This window comes from Prionailurus viverrinus, chromosome F2, assembly GCF_022837055.1.
Source record: "Prionailurus viverrinus isolate Anna chromosome F2, UM_Priviv_1.0, whole genome shotgun sequence".
NCBI classification, from domain to species: domain Eukaryota; kingdom Metazoa; phylum Chordata; class Mammalia; order Carnivora; family Felidae; genus Prionailurus; species Prionailurus viverrinus.
The window spans coordinates 75,049,264-75,069,670 of NC_062578.1; the positions used below are offsets into that span (position 1 = coordinate 75,049,264).

At 55.3% G+C, this 20,407-nt stretch overlaps 1 protein-coding gene across 2 annotated transcripts in view; it reads right to left on the reverse strand.

Moving 5' to 3' along the window:
• Nucleotides 1-9,670, reverse strand: part of NDRG1 (N-myc downstream regulated 1) — a 54,021-nt gene extending 44,351 nt beyond the window's left edge. Inside the window, exon 1 of one of the 2 annotated variants that reach the window (XM_047842041.1) lies at nt 9,517-9,670. The gene's annotated coding sequence lies outside the window, so the exon portion shown is untranslated. Of the gene's footprint in view, nt 1-8,011; nt 8,251-9,516 lie in introns of those variants that run through there. The other variant, XM_047842042.1, reaches the window with a different exon arrangement.
• Between the last annotated feature and the right edge of the window lie 10,737 nt (nt 9,671-20,407).

A 20,407-nucleotide genomic window follows, 5' to 3' on the forward strand; every position in this document is an offset into this window, starting at 1 on the left:
CACAGTTTGAAACAGTGACGCATTCAGAGGTTGCTTCCTGTAGGTTCTTGTGTGCCCAGCACTGAGCAAAGTGTGACCGTACCTGTAACAGTTCCGCTGACGAGGCCCTATTGTGTGACAAGTTGGGGACACAGTTGTGAACAAACAGACCCAGCCCTGCCCCACCGAGCTCGCAGTCCTGCTCCCCCCCTAGGCCCAGGCACGGCTGCCCTGTCCCTCCACGAGGCTACGCTCTCCTAGAGTCACAGGGTCCCCCCCCAATGGCCACCATTGTCAGCACCTTCACGTTACCAAGGGGGAGGCCAAAGCCCCAGGGGTCAAGGGACTGTCCTAAAATGGCACAAAGCCAGTGGCAGGCGGGGTGGCAGGGAGGCAGAAGCCTCTGATGCCCACAATTACCTCTCCACCACCTTCTTCCTAAAACCGTTTCTTCTCAGGGTTCAAATCCACAGCATCCAGACCACACGGCTCGTTCAGGAGAGCAGTTCCAGCACATGCTGCTTTGCAGGTGATGGAGACGTTCTTCGCCAGGAGGGAGGGACGGGTGGGGGTCGGGAGGAGGTGGCCTGGTTTGGAGTGCTCTGGCCGGTGCCCCCACCCGCCTCCCCCTGCCAGGAGCCACCGGGAGCCCACACTCAGGGGTCACTCCCCTCGGGCTCCCCGAGGTCCCGCTTGGTGCTGCAGGGTCCTCCCCAGGCTTGAGGCCGAGGGCTGGACGCCAGGCCCTGCCGGTCTCCACCACCGCCTGGAAAGCCCCTAAACAGAGCGTCAGAATGGAAAGGGCCAAGGCGGTCCTTTGGCAGACAGGGGGACAGGGCAAGGACACCCAGGACACAGTGGGTGGGAGTCCAGCAGTCCGGCCTCCAGCCCTCCAGCCCCACCTTGCATGACGATGGATGTGTGCTACCCGCCATCCCTGTCTCCAAGAAGCACAGACAGCCAACCCTCAGGACAGGGAATTCGTCCAGGACGCGTCTCCTTCTGCTAAACACTGCCCCCCCTCAGGGCCAACAACGGGGCTCCAGGCCACAGAGCCCGCTGCCAGCCCCGTTCACTGAACCGCTTCTTCCTTTCCCACCCGCTCTCCCCAGAAGGAATTCGGAGGAAACCCCCCCAGAGACAAGTGAAAGGTCACCGGGAGCTGGGGGCAGAATCATCATGTACTAGCTCTGCAGTCCCCTCCAAGTTCTCTGGCCTCGTAGCCTCAGTTTGCTCGTCTGTGAAATGGGTACAATCCCGGCTCCCAGAAAGTAGCAGGGTGGCTTAAGTTAAATGACAGCACGTAGAATCTGGCACATAGCATAGCGGCCCCCCTTCCCCACTGGGGGGGTATGTGTGTTCCAAGATCCCCCCTCCCCCGCCCAGGGGACGCCTGGCACCGCGACAGTGCCGAACCCTCTACACCCCTTTTGCTCCTACAGACACACACCTATGATACGGTGCAATGTACGAACTGGGCGTGGTAAGAAATTAACAATAACTAGTAATAAAATAGAGCAACTGTAACAATATACTGCGACAAAAGCTATGTGAGTACGAACTCTCTCTCAAAATATCTTACTAAGCTGCGTCTGCCCTTGCTCTTATGATGACAGAAGGTGGTAAAAGGCCTCCAGGAAGAGATGGAGTGAGGGCGGGGGGGGGGGGGGGGGGGACACAGGCGCGGTGACATAGCGTTAGGCTACTGCTGGCCTTCCGACCATCTGCTTCTGGACCTCGGCTGACCGCGCGTAACTGACACCACGGACAAGGGGGTAGCTGCTTAATGCATCAGTGCATTTACTTTTCCCGGTCGCCAAGGAGACCCGCGGACATCTGGGAGGACCCAGCCTGTGTGTTCTACGCCCGTCAGGCCCAGAGCAGGCCCAGCAGGGAGGGGGACCTCACAGAAGTGCAGCAAGTGCCACGTGGGTTTCCAGCGATCAGACCCAATGCACCACCACGGACGTCTCCCCTCCGTCAGCAACGTCCGTCAATGAGTAACGACAGCCCAAGGAAAGCTGGGCAAATACCTTTCCAGTTCGATAGACCCAGAAGACAGTCAGCAATTAGTTGGACCTCGTGGGCTCTGAGGGAAGCCAAGACTGGCATTGGCCCAGAGGAGGGAAGAACATGACCCCGGGGGGCCTGGGAGGGCAGTGGACAGAGGCCATGTCAGGCAATGTGAGGCCTCGAGAGAATTGTTAACCAGTCACGGGGACAGTAAAGGGACACACAGAGCCCGTGACTCTCGAAAGCCTTGACGGGGCAGCAGGAGCACTGGCTCAGGAGTCAGGGCACAGAAACCCGCCTCTCTATGGCCTCGTGACTTTGGCCAAGTCATCCATCCATTCCTTTCTGGGGCCCTCGGCTTCCCCACCTGCAAAATACGCAGGACGCACTCTACACACATCATGTGGTCCGAGAGGGGAACCCAGGTGGGAACCTGTGCTACACAGAGACAAAACGGTCCTGTCTGGATCCGCCCGGGGAACCTGGAAGTCCCTGTCCTCCTAGCCTCAGACCTCTCCCTGTCTGAAAGACCTGGGCCCCCCCCCCCCCCCCCCCAGCTCCGACTCTCCTCCAGCTCTGATTCTCTGCCCAGGGGGAGCCATCCGCACACACGGTATTGAGCAAGTTCTCCTGGGCGCCCAGAACTCCCGCAAGATGGGGCAGAGGGGGTGTCCGGCATGGAAACATCCATGATGTATTCCGGGACCTCCAGGATGCACCCAGCCCAGCCAGGGCGGCCACAGGGAGGCCACAGAGAAACCCCACACGGACACACCAAGAATGACGTCTATGGCGTTTACTGGAGGCCAAAGTCCATACTTCCTCTGAACTTCACGGGACCCATGGCACCGTCATGCTCACCATTTGACAGATGGGGAAACTGAGGCACGGGGAGGTTCAGAAATGTGCCCCAAGTCACCAAGCAACAAGCCAGCACAGGTTAAAGGGGAAAGTTGACCTTGAAGTCAACTTGGCCTAAATACGCAGGAATACTGTGCACCCACCCTTTGTCCAGGCAAGACGTCCTAAGGATGAACTGGGAGGCTTTTCTTATGGGATTGGCCGAGGGAGTCATGAGCTTCTCCTCCACCTGCACAGTCCCACAGCGAGCCCCGATGAGTGGCCCAGGCTCTGGACGGAGTCGGTGCCCTAGACCTTCCTACTCTGCCTCACAACCCCTAGAAAGCCTTCCGTTTTAGCTCTCCCCCAGGAGCCTTGCTGATTCGGCCATTCCGATACTTTGAAACAGTGTTCCCTTCACTGTTCTATTTGTTGCTCACGGAGGTCCCTGGCAGAAGGTGGATATTGTCACCCCAGCTTACAGAGGGGTAGCCTGAGGCACCAAAGCAAAGGCCCGCATGACTTCCTAAAGGCCGGCACCCACTCTTTCCACGTGGGTGCAAGTGTGGGGGGCAGGGGCGGGCAGACAGCGGGCTCCCGGAGGCCTGTAGCGAAGCAGAGAAAGAGGCCGACCAGGGGGGAGCGTTCGCAAGCTTGCATCGATTCGGAATGTCAGCAATTGGCCCAGATTTTGTCCCCTCCATAACACGCCTGGTTTCAAAGCCACATGAAAGTGGTGTTCTTTCCAGCACACTGGGCTCTTTATAGGACAGAATTTAAAAGGGGGGCGGGGGGGTGGAAATCAATGTGTGCTGCTGCTGTTAGGCACAGCATCTTCCCCGACTACTGCAATTCCCGAAGGTTCCAGCGCACAGACTCATGCCTGCATTAACTTCAAGGAAAGCAGCCTTGGGGTATGCCTTGGAAACCGCTGCCTTACTGTGCATACCGTTCTTTCTTGCCAGAGAGGTTTTGATATCAACCTACAAGGCAGTTCACGGGTCCTCTTGAGATTTTCTGGACCTTTTGAAACCCAAGGCTCTGGGGAGGGTGAAGAAGTTGGTGGCCTTAACTCTCCATGCTCTTCTTATGTAATCAACCTAGTAAGCGACACGGATGGACTTCCTGAACCCTCAAGAGAGCTCTCCAGTTTAGGGGAACAGAAGTCGAGAACAGGGCTCTCAAAGTCAATAAAAGGGTTCAACTGCCATGCGGAGGAGAGAGCCAGACTAGGAATTCCTGGAGGGCCCCTTCCTGCTACGCATGGAGCCCGAAACTCAGCAGGCATTCAAGGAATCGTTTGATACCAAAAACAAAAACAAAAACAAAAACAAAAAACAAAAAAAGGAATCTCCCCAAACAAGGCAACCCCCTGCTGCACTCACTCCACAGGTACCGGGGCCAGAGCTGAAGTGGGACCTCCTCTCTGGGTTCAACCAGAGCACAGAACTAGCCAGAGGGTCCAGGACATAGAGCAGGAAGAGGGAGGGGTTCGCAATCCAGCGGCAGCCACCCCCTCTCTGCAACACCCCCCCGGGGATCATCCTGAAGGTTGTCAGTAGAATTTTGGCAGCCCGATAAATTTGCTTGGTAGAGAGAAGACCGTCTGCGGGGACAAGCAGAACAATGGCAAGTCCAAAGGAGGACACTGGTAGGATTCAAGGATTCTTCTGCAAATCTAAGGGACAAGCTGCACCAGACGGTCCGTGAGCTAATTTGTCGAACGCACACCAACGGAACCAATGCCAGCACAGGGCAAGGATGTAGATTCCTCCTACAAAACCCTCTGTTCCAGAGACGGCATGATGGCCACACACACAGGATCCTTCCCCAAAATGGTCTCGCTGCTTCTACACCCTGGATGGCCTTCCAATCTTTCCTACACCAAGACGGCCCAAGTTATTTCCTTAAGAAATGGAGGGCTTCTTCTGATCAACATTAAGTGCCTACTAAGTCTGCAGGAAAAGGGTAAGCAGACTCAGTCCAGAATGATCCAAGGAGGGCACCACCCCACCAGCATGCCAGCCTGCCTGGAGGGGAAAGCCAGGGAGGGCGTTCTGGAGAAAAGGAGGCAAGTTCAATGCTTAGAAAGAGAGAGGAGAGGAAGCCAGGGTTCCTAGCTGGGCGTCTGCAGAATTGAATACCTCTTAAGACTGCTGCTCAAATACACATGTGGGTGGTGCCCAGAGACTGCTCAGAATCTTCTCAAAGCCAAGGGAGTAAAGCTAGGATTAGATGGGGAGCAGGATGGAGTCCTGGCCCCCATCCATCTCTTCAAGCAGAGCTGAACACAGGTGTAAACATCCCCACGTATGCTGAGGTTGCCACAGACTTAAGAGAGAAAAACTATAAAACAAAAGATGAACTCCTGAGCAGGCCATTCATTCAAGGCCCCCCAGGTGGCTAATGAGCCTCATCTCCTATGGGCTCAGTTGGAGGAACACCCTGTTAGACTGGAAAAGCCTAGAGGCAGAGCCCCGGCAGGTAGGGGGCGGGCAGGTCTCTAGTAAATGTAAGATGGCACGGCAAAGATTGGATCACAGAAAGGTCCCTTCGTGGACCTGAATTTGTAATCTGTTCCTTTCTGTAATGCCAAATCAGACCCCCCAGATTTCCCTCATCTCTCTCAACACCCACCCTGGAGAACTGGGCTCCACACGCACCCAAAGTGCCCCAGGCCCTCCGTGCACCCACCTCCAATAAGCCTGGGCTGGTGCGGGAGGAGGCCGAGAGAGTATCGGGAAACTCACCTCCAGCTCTGCAGCAGACGCTGCCTTTCATCCATCTCTGGTCTCCAAATGGAAACAGAAAGAACAAGCAGACAGGCAGGCCTGGGCCCCGACTGAGATCAGGGAGGTAGGAAGGGCAGCATGAAACAAATCCAGGAAGCCAAGTACATGCTTCAAAAACAGGTCCAGAAGGGTCTGGGTGGGAAAGGTCGACACTGGTAGGGGAAAGGTCCAGGGCAGCTCACCTGGAACAGGACCCCACTCGCTTGATTCGAGACACACGAGCCACCTGCCCAACCCTCAGTTTTCTGACCTGAGAAATGGCAAGAATGTCTCCCATCTTTCAACTGAATGAGGTGATAACACTGAGACCACAAGGCACCTTCGCCAGGTAAGGGCTGTTTACGGAGCCCCCCGGTCTGGTAACACAGGAGCAGGGGACACGTGGCCTCTCCTTTCCTTTCCCTCTCGCCCATCGCTCTGGAGCAGACGTCCTCAACCCTGGCTGCCTTCGTTACGCCCTCCCTCTAATCCAGTGCAGGGAACTTTGAAACGGTGCAGATGCCTGGCCCCTCCCAAACTCGCAGGGCCTGGAAATCTGCATTTCAGACAAGGTTCTCATCACATTTTTATGCAGTCTGCAGAAGCTTAGTTTTTGTTTTGTTTTTTCTTTTTTGGAAGAGCTTCAAGAAGCAAAACACGAGTTCAGCACTTGGAGGCACTTTCACTGGCATGGGTAAGCTTGGGACAAAAGTCCCGGACACTGATGGTCAAGGAAATGCCTTGAGAAATGTAATTTGTGGATATCACCGACAGCAAACACCTACATGGCGTTCCCACGTGCCCGGCACTACTCTCAGCCGTGTATGTGGATTAACTCCATTAACATTTACAGGTCTCCACTAGCCGTGGTCTGTCATTCCCACATTACCGGAGAGGAAACTGAGGCAGAGAGCTCCTGTCTGCATCTCTGGACCTTTCATTCCAGCTTTTCCCGGTCACCCCAACATACTGTCGTGAAAAAGAACAGACCCTTGGGAGTCTGGCTCTCTGGGTCCAAAGCCTGCCTCTCCCACTTTCAGCCAGGTGGCCGCAAACAAGTCCCTTAAACTCTCTGAGCCTCATTTCTCTGATCTACTCAGTGGAGCCAATACAGCTCAGGCAGAACTCTCCCAGGGACGTAAAGGAAAGGAGGGATGCAGCTGAGGGCTAGGAGGGAGGGAGGGAGAGAGAGAGAGAGCGCTCGCCCTGCCCCTCTACCCCCTCCCAGCCTGAGTCAGGCCTCCTCCCCACCAGAGTCTTAGATGCTGAGTCATCATCCTGGCTTCCTTTCCCCCAGGCACAGCCACTTTGAGTCACGCCTTGGATGGGATTCTCCAGAGTTGGGTCCCAAGAAAGAAGTGCAGCTTTGGGCCACCAGGAAAACACAATGCCTTCTTTCTTCCCCATCCACGCCAAGGCAAGCTCAGGCCAGGAAGTTTCATGAGCCTGGTGAGGCGGGGAGGAGCCCCCAGCTCTGTTCAGATCTAAGGTCCAACCTGGAGGGGGCAGCCAAAATCCAGCGGGAGCCCTTGCTCACTAGTCTGATTCTGCTAAGCTCTCAAGAACAATCTGATTTACACTAAATAAATAAAGGATGACCACGTTCCGCCCGGAAAGTTTCCTCGCCAGAAACTCAGTGAGGATCCTATTGATTCCTCCCCGCTCACGGCAGAGGGGCAAACATCAAGACCAAGAACCCCTTTCACCACCTTCAGTCCCAACCAGAGGGGGTCTGGAAGGTGAAGTTCCAGCTCTGGCTAAGCCTTGACAAGCCACACCCTATCTCTGGGCCTCAGTTTCCATCTGTAAAACGGGCAGAAGTTGGATGAGGAACTTGTGTGGGTTTTTCATCCCATTCCAAATTATCAGACCGACAGTTAGTAATCCTGAATTTGCATGTCGCGCCTGGAGATCTCTCTCTGGGGGAGAGAAGACCCCCAAACAGGTGCTCCAAGGTCTCTCTGCAAAGCCAAATCCAACACGGCCACCCCAAAGGTCAGTTGCCTGCTTGGGACCCCACCCAGGATACTAGAGGGGAATGGGGCAGAGGGAAGGAGCCACTCAATTCATTCAGTGCATGGATTTGAACCCCTCCCAAGTGCCAGGTATCAGGTTGCAGGGCGAGGGAGGCAAAGCCTTCCTTCTCAGCCTCTTGTGGGGGACAAAGTCCCACAAAACTAAGAAGTCACAGGTGAGGGCATTTTATAGATTTGACTCCTCACACCAGGGCAGGGTCCCTCTGGCAGTTCCCCCTCCACGTCGGGATCACCTCTACCTCCCCGTTACCACCCCCCCCCCCCCCCCCGGCCAGGTGCCACATCAGCACTTCCCCCCCCCCTTTCCCTGCACTTGTCCCCGCAATGGGTGAACCCCTTGCAAACAGGTGCTGGGATGTGCTCTCTCTGTACCTTGCTTACTTCAGTTCACATTAGCGAAAGCCGGTACCGACGCCGAATTTCTGGACAGGAGGCACGGCTGGCGGGTTTGCCCGGACACTGCATTTTCACAGCGAGAACACAGGTCTGTATTTAGATATCTTGCTCATTTGAGAACAGTAAGTGTGGCCGATGGAGGCGACGAAGAGAATAAAGCTCTCCAGTGTGGCCACGGGCTGAACTCTCTTTGAGTCTTCAATCTTTCCCCAGGAACTTAAAGGAAGCGGACAAATCCAAGTGGCCAGGACATCTGTGAGGAAGGGCTGAGCCTGGGCCCTCCCCCACTGGCTGCCAGGCACCTCCCTCTTCCCAGCCACAGACGGGTGCTGCCGCTGACCCACAGGGACATCTGACAGCAGAGGCGACAGACGGGAAAATTCCGGGGGGGGGGGGTAAGGAAAGAATCCACTAAATCCGGGCTTCAGTCACTAAAGCGACGGAGGCGGTGTGTCGCCCCCCACCCCACCCCACCCCCGGCCCACCTCGCTCGTCACGCCCTGCCCTCCCGGCCCCAGGCTGGATCAGGGACCGCGGATCTCCTGGGAACGTCGGAGCAACTCCAGCTGCTCTTCCCCGCGGAGGGCCGGAGAGGCGGGTCCCGGAGGCTGGGAGACCAGGCGAGCGGGGGAGGTGGGCGGAGGCGAAAATGACGCCACCCGCAGCCCCGGCCAGCGCTGGGCCGCCACTTGCCCACACGACCCCTCTGGAGCAGGCCACCTCTCCCGCGCAGCCACAGCGCCAACCCCGGGCCACCTCGGGGTGCGCACCCGGCCCAGCGGCGCTGGCGGACCCGGGCTCCCGCGCGTACGGCACGCGTCGAGATACACTCGGACCCTCCCCCTCCCATCACACGCGCACACACCCCACCCTGGCTTCGAGGCGGAATCGGCCCCCGCCCCTCGGATGCAAATCGGTTCGCGGCGCAGTCTGGAAACCAGACACACCCACGGCCCCTTTTCCAGCCTCAGCTCGAGCGGTCCCTACCAGCCTCCTTTCTACACACGCGCGCTCAAGCCCTCCTTCCCCAGACACCCCACTCCGAGGACACACCCCGCCCCAACACACACACACACGCGCGCGCGCGCGCGCGCACACACACACACACGCACTCTCTCAGGCCCTCCTCCGGCTCCCCCTTCCAGCGCGCCCTCAGGCCTGCGACGCCAGCCGTGACTCCGGGGTGCCTTTGGGAAGCGCGATCAAGGTGTTCCCCGGCCGGCTCTCCAGCCGTCCCCGGCCCTCAGGATCCCACTTTCCCGGCTGGGGAAAGGTGGGCGGGGATCTTTTTTCCTCCTCTTCGCTAACCGACCCCTCCACTCCAGCGGCGGCCGCGCCCCAAAGCCCCTCCTTGCGCCCCGCGCCGCAGGGTCGCCACGCACTTGCCGCTCGGGGGCCACAAAGGGCGGTCCAGGGGCTGCGGCGGCACCCGTGGGCGATCGACGCCTCCCTGCCCCGCAGGAAGAGGGTGTCGGGCTTACCCAAGGTACAGGGAGGAAGGCAAGAGAGGCCGGAACTCGGCTGGAGGCGCGGCGGCCAGCGGGCGCGGAGGAGAGCGGTGAGGCTGTGCGTGCGCTCCGGCGTCCGAGCGGCGAGCCGGGCTAGGTTTGTTTATGCCCGAGAGGAGAGCGACTTTATACGCGCCGCGGCCCCGCCCCCGCGCTCGCCCCGCCCCGCCCCTCCCGAGCCCGCACACCGCGGGGACACACCCCTCGCCGCCCCCTCCTCCCCGGCGCTCCTCCCGCTCCCGCCAGTGAGCCGGGCCCGGCTGGGCTGGGGCAGAGCGCGGCGGGCGCCCGCCAGAACCGCTGCCTGTTGCGCAAGCCTTTGTAGGGGCGCGGCGGGGAGGGCCCTCCCGGGCCGGGCTGCGGTTCGGCTCGGCGGTCGCGTCTCTCGCCCGGGAAGCCAGGGCCTCCGCGTGTGCCGCGGGCGCGTGTGCACGGGGTCGGGGGGGGGGGGGGAGCGTTTGTGTGCTCGCGCGTGGCCACGTGCACGCTCGTGCCTGTGCGTGTGGATTTCCGTGTGTCTCCGTGTGACCGAATGGCCCCCTCGGTGTCTCGGAGTTTCTTCCGCCGAGTCCCATTGCGCCACGCCCTGACATCCCTTGTGGGCTGCTCCCCACTTCCTCCGAGCGAGTCTCGAGGTCTTAGCTCCGAGCCCCATTTAACTGCCTTCGCCAGGCTGCCTCCTCGGCTTCCCCTCGACCAGCTGCCAGCGGCTGTCCCTCCATGTCCCCCTGTTGGCTTGTCTCTCCCCTGAAATCCTAGCTCCCGCTGAATCTCATCCGTCTGGTTCACCCCATCCCACCTGATCTGGGAGCTGAGCAGCCCCTGCCTCTGCCCCTCCCCAGTTCTAAGCCCACCAGTCCCACTAGTTTCCAGCCTTCTCCCCGCCCCTGGGAGCCTTGGCTGGGAGGGTCCTCACCCCTTCCTCTTCTGCTTCCCAGTACTTGACCCCGAGCACCCTTTCCACCCTTAGCTGTCCTTCTCCCGTGCCTTGTTTCTGTTTGAAGATGGTCTCCGTGTTCTCAACCCTCGCTGCGTTTGAGAATCCCCGGAGGAACTTATTTTTGAAAGGGGCCTGCCTGGGCCCCGTCCTAGACCAGATTAATCAGAAGGTTAGGGAGCTCTCCAGGTAGTTCTAAGGTGCAGCCAGGTGAGAACCACTGGACTGGAAGAGCATCATTTTACAAGTAAAGGAAGACCCTGTCACTGTCCCCAGGCCCCTGCCAGGCCTTGTATTTGCAGGCTCCAGTCTCCTTCCCCCCGCCTTATCGCTTCTGGCTGATGATAAACCCACTCCCTCCACCTGCCGGTGCTTTGTTCAAGCCAAGGGACCTGGCTCCCTGTGCATCCCGTCTGCCTCCATACGCCCTGACATTTACTTCTCCTGTTACTCCACAAATATTTATCGAGCCACTGCAGTGAGCCGGGGTCTGTGCTCAGCCACGGGGGGAAAAGGACTGAAAAGGCAAAGTTCTTTCCCTCAGGGGCGCGGCACAGGAGACCGAGTCTCTGTTCCCCATCCATGCAACAAAAAGGCTACACTGAGCCCATTCATTCAGTACCCGGATCAAGCCCCTACTATGCCCAGGCACAGTCTTAGACCCTTGCAGATATGGTCGCGAACAGAAATCTGCCTCCTCCGAAGCCAGCCTGCTATTTGAAGACCTTCCCAGATCTAGCAGTGTTTTTACCCCACTCACATGCTTCCATTTTCCCTTACCTTCTGTTTTGGCTTTCAACAAACATTTATTGAGCACCTGTGGTTTGTCACCTGCCAAAGATACAGAGTCAAGTTTAAAACTATGGAGGAGCCTGCCTACTCCTTCGATGACAGATTAAAACACTAGTATGTGTGCTGAAGGAGGGCATTTGGCCAAGAGAGGCCCTTTCCTGCCCCTGTGAGGACGTCTTTGGGACGGTGCACACAGAGCAACCCAGACCTGCAGCCAGAGGCCCCAAAGTTGCTCTATGGGAACCCCAACTTTCCAGAAGGCAGTGAGCAGGAGAACAAATTCAGAGACAGGGGAGGGAAGGTACCAAGGGCATAGAGAGGAGAAGAAGAGCGAGGGAGGAGAGAGAAAGAGGGAGACACAGAATCCGAAGCGGGCTCCAGGCTCCGTCCGAGCTGTCAGCACAGAGCCCGACGCGGGGCTCGAGCTCGCCGACCGTGAGATGGTGACCTGAGCCGAAGTTGGACGCTCAACCGACTGAGCCACCCAGGTGCCCTAGAGCTGAGGCATTCTAAAACGAGGTCGAAAGGCGATGATTGCAGAGTCCAAACCCGCTGGATCCCACACTCCCTGTCCCATAGGCCCAACACAGCCGGCTCCCTCAAGGTGGCCACACTATAGGAAATACGGACTTTGGCTTAAGTCCGGACGCACACGGGAGTAGAAGATGCCCATCCTACAGAGTGCGCCTGGGAGCCCAGAGCCGCCCACACCCCCACATCCCCCAGCCCGGACCAGCTGAGGCAGCAGAAGCCCTCGGAGCCAAATGTGGGTGCAATTGAGTTGAGCTGTTTAAATTATTTCTCTTTCTCGCTGGTCAGCAATAGAATTAGATTTGCTTAGTAAATGCGTGTGTGCTGCAAATCCGTCACAGGATGAGATTGGAGTTTCTGGACTAATGTCCTCTGGAAATTTCTGTTTAGCAACACCTTCAGTTTTATCACAGAATATCTGGACGAAAAGGACCTTAGGGCTCACCTGTTCCCCACCCTCTTTCTTGGAAGGTAATGGTACTCGGGGTTGAGAGAGACCCGAGAGAAAGCTGGAGTTCAGGAGAATAACACCTGGTTCCCATAGGGGCTGTGACACCTGGGCAGTTACCCCACCTCCCTGCACCTCTGTCCCCTCCGCGTGCACATAGAACAAACGGGTGAGAGAAGCCATCAGACCTTTCCACCACAATGTATAAGCCTGATGTCGTGGTGCCATATTTCTTTCCTGCTGGGATGAGGAAATGTCCCTGAAAAGCCAGCATCCCCCAGCTCCATGAATTGTAGTGGATGTGTACTCCTTGATTAGAATGATCTGGAAGGGAGGGAGATAGGGATTCCAGAGTACTGCCCCCCACCCCCATCCTCCGGAATCCCTATCTCCCTCCCTTCCAGATCATTCTAATCAAGGAGTACACATTCACTGCAATTCGTGACCCTTTCTAGTATCCCAGTTGCCCTCTGGTTACTGTAGCCTACTCCTCTCCCCGCTTCCTCCATGGAATTACTCTAACCAGGTGTCTAGGCACAGGCCTCCACCTCCTTCAGTCCCTTTCCCTTTATTTTTAAGGCTTTAATTTATCAAGTTCCTGGCCAAACAGTTCTGCAAATCTTGTTAGGAAAAACAATAGCTTTCCCCACCCCCTCCCGGCCTCACCACTCACAAGCTCTACACCCCTGGGCAAGTGCTTTGATTTCCTGCCTCAGCCTCCTCATCAAAAGAAAAAAAAAAAAAAAAAAAAACAAACAAACAGGGGCGCCTGGATGGCTCAATCAGTTAAGCATCTGACTCTCTGACTCTTGATTTTGGCTCAGGTCATGATCTCAGAGTCCCGAGATCAAGCCTGACCATGTCAGACTCCGTGCTGAGCGTGAAGCCTGCTGAATATTCTTTCTCTCCCTCTCTCTCTCTCTCTCTCTCTGCCCCTCCTCTGCTCACTGTGGCTCGCTCTCTAAAAAAATAAATAAAATAAAATAAAATAAAATAAAATAAGATAAGATAAGATAAGATAAGATAAAATAAAATAAAATAAAATAAAATAAAATAAAATAAAATAAAATAAAATAACAAAAAACAAAACAACCCACATAACAGTAGAGTAATAATAGAATTAACTCCTAGGGTCACTGTGAGCAATATAGGAGTTAACACATGTAAAGTGCCTAGAACAGTGTCTGCATATAAAGAGCTCTTGATAAACTGTTAGCAGACTCCATCATCGCCACCGCCGCCCCTGGCATCTTGCATGGTGCCCGATTCATACGGAAATCCAGCAGATACTGGTGGAGTAAGTGGGGGGACGCAAGTCCTTCTCTCTGGATTCTCCCTACTTCGTGCAGCCTGGCTCAGACTTTGTCGGGAGAGGAAGGGATCTGTCGACTTGCTTGCGGAGCCCATGCGTGGACCTCTGTACATTCTCCCAGTGCTCTGAGAGCAGGTCTGCCCCCGCAACATCCCGCGGTGGGCCATGGGAAAAACGGCTGGAGAACAATCCCATGCGAGGCTGGATGTGAGCCGGTGCTCAGGGCACGAAATGATCCTGTACTCTGAACATAAACAAAGAGATGCGCGAGGTTGGGCCCGTGGAAAATCAATTTCTCTTCACTCCTGGTTCGTAAGAGTTTGTCAAAGCTGCTGTAACGAATTACCACGAACTGGGTGGCTTAAACCAGCCGAAATGCATTATCTCACGGCTCTAGAGGCCCGGCGTGCAAAACCAAGGGGGCAGCAGAGCCCTGCTCCCTCTGAAGGCTCTGGGGAAGAATCCTTCCTTGCACATGATGCTCCCAGCTTCTGGTGCCTGCTGGCACCCCTTGATGTCTCCTGGCTTGTGGCCACGTCCCTCCGATCCCTGCCTCTGTCATGACATGGCCTGCTCCCTGGGTGTCTCTGTCTCTAGCTCCTCTCTTCTAATAAGGGCACCAGTGAGATTGAATTAAGGGCCCACCCTAATCCGGTATGACCTCATCTTACCCTAACTAATTGCATCTGCAAAGACCTCATTTCTCAATAAGGTCACATTCCGAGGTTCTCAGCGGAAATGAATTTTGGGGGGACGGGATTCAAGCACGGTTAGTGTGTGCTTAATATTTGTAGCGTATTTGCAGAAGGACCCACGCCCCGGCCTCCTCGGGTCGGGCCCGAGGGTGCTGCTCTCGGAGGGTCTCCGAGGGGCTCCCGCCCGGCTTTCCGCCAGCCGCCCTGGTGTCCTCGGCCCTCTCCGATTCCCTTCAGCCTCTGCTTGGCTTCGTCTTGAGCAGCCTAATCACAGGTCCTGCCTAATTAAACCTTCCGCTGCCCCTGCTGCTGGCCAAGTTCATCACCCACCGCCTCCTGGAGTGGCTGCGCCCATGCCCCTGCACGCGCCCGGACTTTCCTCTCCCTCCCCCAGGCACTGGGTCCCTCACTGCTTCCCCCCAACATCCTCACCTCGGAACCTTGGCCCACAGTGTTTCTCCTTCTAGAGAGCCCCCCCACACCCCCTTCCCCTATGGAGACTCCATTCATTGGGGGAAAACACTAGGGGTGCTCTCCACCCCACCCCACCCCACCCCACCCTACCCCGCCATGTCAGCTCTCCTACTTCCTTTTTTTTTTTTTTTTTTCCTTTCCCTCCCCCATGGTCTTCTGTTAAGTTTCTCAGGATCCACATAAGAGTGAGGATGAGACCTTTAATAGCCAGCGTGGGATTCACCTTGCTCTCCTGCCTCGGCCACAAGCACTACCCCAGACAGTGTAGGTGACTTCCCTTGGGGCTTGGCAGGAGGAAGCTTGGAACAGAGCCCCCGGCTGACCCCAAGTAGATATGGGACATGGGGAAGAAATAAGTTGCCAGGGCACCTGGGTGGCTCGGTGGGTTAAGTGTCCGACTTCGGCGAAGGTCACGGTATCCTGGTTCGTGGGTTCGAGCCCCGTATTGGGCTTTGCACCAACAGTGAGGAGCCTGCTCGGGATTCCCTCTCTCTCTCTCTCTCTCTCTCTCTCTCTCTCTCTCTCCCATGCCCCCAGTTGTGCTCTGTGTCTCTCAAAAATAAACATTTTAAAAAAGAAAAAAAGAATGGAAACCAATTTGACAATAAATTACATATTAAAAAAAGAAAAGAAAAAAGAAAAAGAAACAAAGATCCTGCCCCCAGGATTTTGAGCTGGTTTGTCACTGCTGAGCCCCCACAGCTGCCTCACACCCCACTCACCCCCCCGGGCTGGATCACTGTCCTCCAAGGCCATGCCACATGTCAGTTCCTCCTGGAAACCTCTCTTGCATCTCCAACCAGTTCATTTTTCAAATTCAATACCTAGTTGTCAAGCACTCACAAGCCATTCAGGCCCAGCGTGAGGGGCAGGAACAAAGGGATAAATACAACATGGCAGGCCCATGGGCTTGTAGTTGTCCTTAAGTAAGAATAGAGTCTCAGGGGCACCCAGGGGGCTCAGTCAGTTAAGCATCCGACTGTGGCTCAGGTCATGATCTCACGGTTTGTGAGTTCGAGCCCCACGTCAGGCTCTGTGCTGACAGCTGGGAGCCTGGAGCCTGTTTCTGATTCTGTGTCTCCCTCTTTCTCTGCCCCTCCCCTGCTCACGCTCTTTCTCTCTCTCTCTCTCTCAAAAATAAATAAACATTAAAAAAAAAAATAGTCTTAGAAGACTCAGTGACCCAAGATTCTAACCTACTCTGAAAGGTCTGGAAAAGCCTTTCTGGAAAAGGGATATTGAAGCAGGCAACCATTAGATGAGGCATGAGTGACCATGACCTTGCCACCTTCTGATCCCCGGAGATTGCATGTTTTCCTTTCTTTTTGTTAGTTGGAATTCTTTTTTTTTTTTTAAGCTTTATTTATTTTTGAGAGAGAGGGAGGAAGAGAGAGCAAACAGGGGAAGGACAGAGAGAGAGGGAGAGAGAGACTCCCAAGCAGGCTCCACACTGTCAGAGCCCGATGTGGGGCTCGAATTCATGAACCTAGGAGATCATGACCTGAGCCGAAACCAAGAGTTGGACACTTAACGGATTGAGCTACCCGGGCGCCCCTGTTGGTTATAATTCTCTAATGTGGATGTGGCATAAACGATTTCAAATGGCTTAAGCAAAAAAAGAAGGGTGTACCTCTGGGCTCATATAGCTGTGAAGTCCAGAGGAAGCTGGCTTCAGGCACGGCTTGAACCAGGGCCTGAGGTCACCGGGCCCCTGCCTCTCCAGCTCTCAGTAGCTTTCAGATAAGTTTCACTCCAAGTTGGCTTTGTCTGAAGGCAGGTCCTTCGTAGATTCAATCAGGAGGTTATCAAGTAAATGTAGGTCAGTTAGCTGGAGAATTCCTTATCTCTAAGGAGGACAGAGCCTTGGGAGATTTCCCTCATTTTCTCTGAGAGGTCACGGGGGCTCTGAGGAGCCTGAATGTATGCTTGGCGGCCGCTCATCCGAAAATTGCCGGCCCTTTGCTCTCCACCCCCCACAGCAACAACCGCACCTTCCAGTCAAACCTGCCCGCTTGCCCCGGCCGGTCACGCCAGGTACCTTCACACAGCTGGGATCCTGCCTGTGAGTCCGCAGGGGCCATGGTCCCTCTATGCTGGGAACACGCCGACTTACACAGGGCAGGCAAGACTTAAGGGACATTTGCTGACTGAATGTAAGGAAGGAGGGAGGAAGGAGATTTGAACGTTAAGTGCAGACAGTTCAAAACTACCATCACTCTTCCAGGTTTTATACGTTCCTTTGGACTTTCAAAACATGACTCTGCTTCCTCCCCCCCCCCCCCCAAGGATGCATCTCCTTACCCTTACAGGTGCTCATTGACTGATGTTCTGAGTGAACAAGAAGTTAAGCCTGAGCCAGCCTAAGTCTCCCCACTGGCTCCTGACTGCTGGTCCCCTCCCACCGTCACCTGGGACCCAAATCAGGAATGCAAAGCAGGGGGGGGAGGTGGAGGGGAAACCAGTATGCCCTTACACAATCGGAGGAGGGTCAAAGTTCACCTGAGCGGGTGGGTGGGTTTGTACTTAATGCTCTTATAATGATGGAGCCCACGGGACCTTTCAGAGGGAAGGTCCCCCCCACGCCCACCCAAGACCTGACCAGTGGGCGATGTCGATGCCCATTTCACAGATGAGTAAGCTGAGGCCCAGATTTGACTAATGACACAGTCATTGCTGGACAGAGAGCTAGTGACACGAGCAGGCTGTCTCTGAGGAGGAGGAAGCACAGTCAAGGAGTGGCAGGAGAAGAGAAGCGGTGACTGTCACGGTCCCACCGGCCAGCCAGGTGAAGCCGGAGCCCCCAGAGCCACGTCTGGGGCCGAGGTGCATTCAGCGTCACCCAGTCTTCCTGAAAACAAACAGGCCATCCCCAGTTTATATCGAGACTAAATGTGTACTTGTCCGGGTAGACAGTGAGTTCACCTTTAGCACATGAGCATCTAGGGTCAGTAGACCACGCTTTAATCCTGAGCATGTCGTAAACTAGGAAATGCTACAGAAATGGTTGCTCCCATAACAACAACAAAAACGATTCAAAAATAAATGTTCCATGTAGAGCTATCAGAAAATTCAGATAAGCGTGGGGCGCCTGGCGCGCTCAGTTAGTTGAGCATCCGACTCTTGATTTCATCTCAGGTCGTGATCCCAGGGCGGTGGGATCCAGCCAGGTGTTGGGCTCTGTGCTGAACATGAAGCCTGCTGAAGATTCTCTCTTTTTCCCTCTGCCCCTCTTCCTCACTCCCGCTCACTCTCTCTCTCTCAAAAAAAAAAAAAAAAATTCAGATAGGCACTGAATACATGCAACACCAACAGAAATCACAAAAAATTAAAATAACCCCACACTCAGTAATAATCTCTGTTAGCATTTTGGTGCTTCTTGCCGCAGAAATTTTTCTGTGGGTATGTATGTTTGCATGTATGGGTAAATATGTATTAAAAGTTTATGATAGCATTTAATTGTAAGTAGGTATTTGGATGACAGCCTGTAAAAATAACTACTGACTTTGTTATAACCTGCCTTTTTCACATAACCGTTTATGATGAACGTCTTTGCGTTTGAAAAAAAAGTCTGCCCACACCTTTCTTCTCTACTTTCTTATCATAAAATACAGCCTGTCTGAAACAGGAAATGCATCAAACGTTACGCGTGCAGGAGAGTGGAATAATTATAAAATGAACGTCCGAGAATATACAGCACCCACCTGGGCCAAGACAGGGAACACGACCACCCCATGGGAACCCTCACCGCTATCCCCAGCATCCACGAGGCAAGGAGATTGTTCCTAACAACATCTAATATTTATCCCGTTGCATGGATGGGACAACGTTTCGTATAATATTTCTAGCAAGCATAGCTAATACCGATTTAGCACAAAGGTACCGGGGGCTGTTGGAAACCGTTTGCGTGTAATAATGTTAACCTTCGCCACATCTCCACGACGTAGGGTACTGTTTTTACCATCCCTGCTTTATAAGTGGAAAAACCAAGGCAGAAAACATATGAAGTCATTTGCCCAAGACGCCCAGCGAGTAAGGGGTAGGGCTGGAAACCAAATCGGGGCGGTCTAGCTCCCAACTATGTTCCTCACCACCGTGTCTGGATGGCCCCCAAACCCACATTCTTCTCCCAAACCACCAAGTGCCTTCTAAAGCCAAGGGGCTCTGCACACATTTTTATGTGATGTCCGTGGGGAGCAGCTTGGAGCTAACACTCCAGCCAGAGGGACCCAGACAACCAGAGACAATGCACCTGGCTCTCTGTCCTCGTCTTGTGACTCCGAATCCAGTCTCACCGCAACCACACCTCCTCTGCTGAAAGGGAAAAGGGCCTCGCTGATGAGATCACCTCCTCCCTGGCCACCCCTCTCCCAACCGCCAGGGGCAGTGAGGCTGAGCTGTCTGAAGCGGTGATAATGGGTTTAATCATTAGGTGAGTGACCAAGGGAGGCTTCCTGTGGCTGATTATTAATAGGAGCTCGGGAAGGTGTGCGTGTTCAGCCACAGGCTGGCGTTTTGGGGGGGCCAGGCCAGCTCGGTCTCTTGGTTTCTGGAGTCACCCGCATGATTCAGAGTCTAGGCTGGCTCCCTTGACTCAGCGCCCGGCTGGGGGGCTTGGCCTCCCACCTCTGGGGCACCCCAGGCGCAAGGCAAGTTGCCGTCTCACTTCCCTCCTTGCTCCTCATTTACATCATCTTCTCCCAGGCCGTCTGCAGGAACTGAAGCTGCTAGTCAAGGAGACCTGGGTTTATATCCTGGGAGACCTTGGCTAGATTGTCTAACCTCTTAGAACCTCACCTTGAGATGGGCGTGACATCTGAGCTGTGGGGAGGGCTGCAGACACGCAGCGACCCGCTGTTAGGATCAGTCACTCTGAGGCTCCCACGGTGCACTCTGGCTGCTGGAGGGCTTGACTGCCTCTGTCCCTTTGCACATGCTGTTTGTTCCCTTGGACGCGCTTGTCTTTTCCTGGCCTCTCACCCTTTTCTCCACCGTGGGGCGTGACAGTCGTATGAGGAGGTATGATTTATTGCGGTATTAAATAGTGGGATTCTCCTCTTTATTTTTGCCGCAGGGCTCTAGGGAAGAACCTTGGCCCCTTTGAGCCCTCTCCATCCGGAGGTGAGATGACTGGGCTCAACGCAAGACATGGACCTTGCAGGCGTTTGCTTGGGGGAATGGCTGAACTAAGAAAGATTTTGTTCCAAGAATATCAGAAGGGAAGGGGAGAAGCTGGAAGGGGGGGAAAGGAAGACCCCTCTGCCAGGGGTGGGGCAGGACCTGGGGTTCCATTAGCAGCAAGGACCCTTGACGCTGTGTCCTGAGGCAGAAGAGGGGCCACGGTATCCTCACCCACCCTCTCCAGAGGGTCCCGGAGAGAGCGCCAGGAGACAGTGGAGGCAGGTCTGGGGGGACGGCCTCCCGAATGCCCGGACCTGCACTCACGCCATAGCCAGGAGCCACGGGCGGCTACTTGCAAACTAATTCCAATGCGATGACATTTAAAAGTCGTCGTATTTCAAGGGCCTGGTAGCCCCACGTGCCCAGTGGCCACTGTCCTCTCGCCAGCACACACGATGGAACTCCAGCATGGCAGGAAGTTCTAGCAGATGGTGCCAATGAGCACAGGGCAGTTCCCCAGGGAGCGTCGGGAAGCAAACTTTGTCCACTCTGCCAGT